Source organism: Sturnus vulgaris, chromosome 7, assembly GCF_052056855.1.
Source record: "Sturnus vulgaris isolate bStuVul1 chromosome 7, bStuVul1.hap1, whole genome shotgun sequence".
In the NCBI taxonomy this organism is placed as follows: Eukaryota; Metazoa; Chordata; class Aves; order Passeriformes; family Sturnidae; genus Sturnus; species Sturnus vulgaris.
The window spans coordinates 18137644-18142825 of NC_142249.1; positions in this window are offsets into that span (position 1 = coordinate 18137644).

Below are 5182 nucleotides of genomic sequence, written 5' to 3' on the forward strand. Positions count from 1 at the left end.
CTCAGTGCCACAAGAGTTTTGGGGGTGGGGGGGTTAGTTCTCAGTTGCTGGAGAGCTGAGTGACACTGGGTGATCTGGGCTTGCTTTCCTCAGCAGTAACAGATGATTGTAGATCCTGCACAGTAAAGGAGTGACTCGTGCCTCGTGTCTGTAATTAATACTGGAGCTCTAGGCTGTGGTTGGAACAGCAGTTTTGACTGAAAGGGTTCAAGAAGTGGAGGTCCTGTGATTTTCTTCACTGTTTTGTTCAGGGTTGAAACACCTTGGCCTTGTCTTGGGGGATGAGTGGTAGAGGAATCTTGGCTGTGCATCAGAGACTTGTGGGAAGGAATTTGTGATGACCTGCTGTGATATTGCATGCTTAAAATGTGGCTTTCAAATGTGGTTGTAACATCCACATCCATAGATAAGGCAAGAGAGGCTGCATCCCTTTTCTAGGAGTGCCTGGCTGAGTTCCTGAATTTCTTCACAGCGGTGGTGTGAGGTGTTGGAGAGATGAGCTGCTGACGCACCCAGCAAATTCCTGTTGGTGTAGGAATAAATCTGGACTGAGGCATTTGTGGTATTGGTAAGAACTGTAATTCTGCTCTCTGACTATATTTGGAGCAAGGTCTCCAAGTGTGGCTGTTCATCTGCTCAAATCTAAAGCGTGTTTTTTGGGGGGAGAAAAAGAAGACTACCACTGTTGAGGCCACACTGTTACATAAATCATCAAAATAAAACCTCACATGAAAGCAGATAAATTTTGGGAGAAAAAAAACTGTTTAAAATACATTTAAATTACTTTTAGCAGATGATGCTTTCTAAAGCTGTTTTAGTTGCTGTTTAAGCAACATTGCAGTCTTCAGATAGTAGATAGGTAGTTCATCTCCGTTCTGCATAGGAATGGAGGCATGACTGCAATACTGTTTTTCTGCTTGTGTTATGTTAAATGAATTTTATAGTCAGATCATGTACATACTGAAAATCAAATTCAGTTTTTGAACATTACTGGTAGTACTAACTAGATGGTATATTATTTTAACCTAGGAGCATGGTGTTCTCTAATTTACTTGAGGCTCTTCTTCTTAACTTTTAAATGCAGGGTGTACTCTAAAATAGCTTAGTACATGTCAAACTCCCAAAAAATACATGAGCTAGGGTGGCTGCTTTAAGCCCAGTAGCAATTTAAATGCCTGCCTGCTATTACATTGGTACAGTTTTACGAATATAAAAGAAAACAGTAGCATATCCTCATTCATCATTCTTAAACTACTTTGAATTGTCTTTCACTGCTGAGGGAAGCATAAAGCTAATTTTCTCAGATGATCTAAAAGAGCAGGAGTCGATTATTACATGAGCAGAGAATTTACTCCAGTTACTCTAATAATATACAGAGAGTAGGGAGACCTGTCCTTCAATTTATTTTCAGTAAGGTTAAGTATATTTTTAAAGCTGGTTTAAGTTTGTCAAAATATTTTTTAAAGAAACAGTAAAATTGAAATGCAGACTCTAGGAAGGTAGTTTTATCAAAACTACACAAAAAATGAATTGTAGGTTAAAAGAGGCAGGAGCAAAATACAACTTCATAAACTGGAAGAACTTTAGGTCAGTTCAGAGATGTTCTGCTCTTTTTAGGTTTTCCTCAAGTCTGTAATTTGGCTGAGACTAGATAGGGATTTTCTTTTCTTGTCTACTCATGAATGTGATCAAGCATTTTCCTTTAACTTTGCAAAAAAAAAAAAAGGGGGGGTTTGAGGGTGCAGCTTAAAACCTTAGTATTGTTGGCCCATAAATGGTTTGTTCGGCCATCAAACAGACAAGTCCATTAAGAAAATTACCTGCCACGTTTTTGGCTGTTCAAATATTCATTTTGAGTATTTCTTCCCATTATTTTGTGAAATAAAGGGGGGACCAAAACCTTTCCTGAGGGAGAAAATAAGGTGCAACATTCCTTAAGATGGTGGAGGAAAGAGCAAGGATGTGTAAGAGGATGCAAAGCTCTGTAAGAGAATTTGTTTCCAGTGTCAGGTAAGAAGTGAGGTCAGGGCTGCTGGCACACGTGTCTGGGTGCAATGCTAATTAGTTTTCACTTGAAGACTGGTATTACTCCTTAATTTCTTAACCAAAATCTTAACGAAGTTCTTCTTAACCAAATCACTCTCCCTTGAAAATTGGTGGTCCCTTTGCTTTTTTTCAATGGCTTACCTATTGCTTTAGAGACTTTATTCTCTTTTTACAAATCTCGTGTGATATTTCACATTCTGGGTTTTTTGTAGCATAAAAAGCTGTGTAAGAATTCCTTTGTTACTATCATACCTAGAATTTGGTATATATAACTTGAAGAAGATGCTTGTATTTTCAAGACCCCATGAATAAGCTCATGCCATGCCATAACGACTGAAAATTTTCAGCCTTTTTTTTTTTTGCCCTGGAATAGTACTTCAGCTAATTGGAGAAATATTAATTGTTTTTAAAGGGAGAAGTAAGATGTTCAATGTAGTCACAGATGCTGCTACTGTATTGCCTGTAATTGTTTTGCTCAGTACTCTCATTATGATTTTCTTCATTTTCTCCTGCTTTACTTAGAGCTTTTTTCATTTTTTCCCTGTCCCTCTTGAACTTCATTCTTTGTCACAAGCAGTGTTAGCCATTTGGAAAAGCATAATGCCACAAATACATCAAAAATTTACTATATATCACTTGTATAATGCATCAAAAAATAACCTTTAAAGGACAACTTAGCTGAAGGAACAGTGTGTGTCCACACCTACAGTAAAGAACAAGTATGCAGCGTGCTGCTTGCCTTCTCCTTACCTCAGAATAATGAGTTACAGGACAATTGCAAATTTAATGAGGTTAATCAGTCTTCCATTTGTTAACATTTCTTTCTGATTGCCCTCTTTTTGTACTGCCTTTGTTAGGAAGAAGCATTGGTAGAGTTTTACAGGTTTCTGAATTTAGCTAAAAAGGTTTTGTGTTTGCCAGTGTGCCCTCAGAGGAGCCATAGTGGTATTTAATAACTGCAGAAAAAGTAAAGAAGGACCAACATCCAGCAGAGAACTGAGTCCCATAGTCCTCTGTGCACCTGTAGGGAATGCCAAGAGTTGCTATTTTCTTACTACATAATCAGCTTGAGTGTTTTGACCATAAAGGCTCCTGCAGCTGTTCATGGAGAGAGGTGTGCACCACTCAGCTGGTTTATCCATCACTTCCACCTGGGCAGGGCTTTTACAAGAGAGCTGCATCCTACTGTGCCCTGCCTCTCCCCAGCACTGCAAAGTGCACAGCTGGGTGTGTTGTGCTGCTGTGCACTTTGCTGATTGTTGCTCTACTAATGTTTCAAGCAAGATGAACAGGAGGTCTGGTCAGCTGTTCTTGCACACTGAGGATTCACAGTGGCTGCTTGAACCTCGTCTGCCATGGCTGCTTTAGGGGTCATAAGCAAAGAGAGCCCCTCAGCATACAATGAACTGAAAGAGCCTCTCTTGGCTATAGAGAGAGCCCAGAGGGAACATCTTCATGATGCCAAAGTTAGTTTTTGCAAATACTTTCTTCTTTTCCTCCTTCATCCTTTTCCTGAGGATGTGTAAGAGGATGCAAAGTTTTCAGTTACAAATTATGTCTTTATGGGAAATTGTGAAGTGTCCCAGTTTTTCACTTGATGAATTAGAAAAAAAATGGAAAAAATAGTGTAGTCCAGCAGTGTTGAAGGAAGAAAGATTCCACTGACAGTCAGGTGGCTGACAGCGATCTTGTATTTTGCTGTTTCAGTCCTAGTGAGAACGCCCTCCTCCCTCTCACACCACCGCTCCTAACTGCTAGGAGCTTTAAACACAATTCTTCACAGAAATGCATGCCAACACATCTTTTAAACTGTCCTCCCCTTCCCATCTCCCAGGTGCCACTCCTAAAAGAAAAGATGGTCACGTCTTTCTACTCCATTTTTAAAAAAGGGACATTTCATGCCCCAATTCTGGTGTCTGTATATACACCTTGAGAAGGAGGCTTAAGTAACTGACAGGGTTCAGGTGGCCTTGTGGTCCTGTCTGTTAACCTGTGTTCACAGACAACAGTCTCAGGGGACATTTATGGTGCACAGAAAATTCTGTTAATTTTTGAGTTGAAATAGGCAAAGTTGGTGTATTAGATGATATTATGCTGAGGGTGCAGACAGCCTTTGTGGCTTCCCATGAGGAAGGAAGACTTATCTGATGACTACCTGGAATGGAAAGCACTCTTTTAATGAATATGCTACGTTTGTTCAGGCCAAGGTTGGATTTCTGTTCCATAGACTCTGGTTCTTTGATTAGATTCACAAGGTCCCTTCTGCCATGCACTTCATTATGAGTCACCAGAAATGGGACACAAAAGTGCTTAAGAAAAAATTGAAGCCAAGTGACTTACTGGATCAGTGATTGAAATGAGAAACTGAAAATGCACATTTAGGGGGAAAAAAGTCTCTTTGCAACTGTGTTCTTCCTGTCCTTTCTTGTCTGCACAGAAAAAAAAAAAAAAACCTTGTTATACCTCTTTGTAAAAGAGAGACGGTACATCAGGCTGTTTTGATCACTGTACTTGTTTGAATTGGGAAATCTTTGAGATGTCATCCACAAGTGCTTTGCAGCCCATCATTTTCTGTCAATTGTGTGTATTTTGTGATTATGGCTGTGAGGAGAAACTGGGAGGATGGGTTGCTTGCTATGGCCATGCCAGGGAAGGACGTGTCCTTTCAGGAAGGAACCTCAGGCTAAGTTCATCCCCATGCATGCGGAGTCGGTTTGTTTGTTTTATTTTCAAAGAAATTATTTCCTCCCACTTCATTTTTAGCTCTCTATTTACAGGGGTGCAGATGTGGTGAAGTGTATTTCAGTTCTCCACATATGTATAAGCACACACACTTGCAGGCAGTCTTCTATTTTCAATCTCTTGTTACGCAAGGGTTTAAAATTAGTTGTATTTGTGAATTAATATAGTTCATTGGAATAAATTTCAGCTATTTTTACTCTGTAATGAGCTTTATCATCATGCTATCTGAATGGCTCACAAACACTATTTTTCCTCTATACCCTGTTAACAGTGTAAAACATTCATAGTCTTGATGATGTGAAATCTGGATGGGAGAAAAAACGATGTGTGGTAAATTAACCAAGGTTCTCTGCTGATACATGGTGTGATATAGTGCCACCAAAGAGGAAAAATA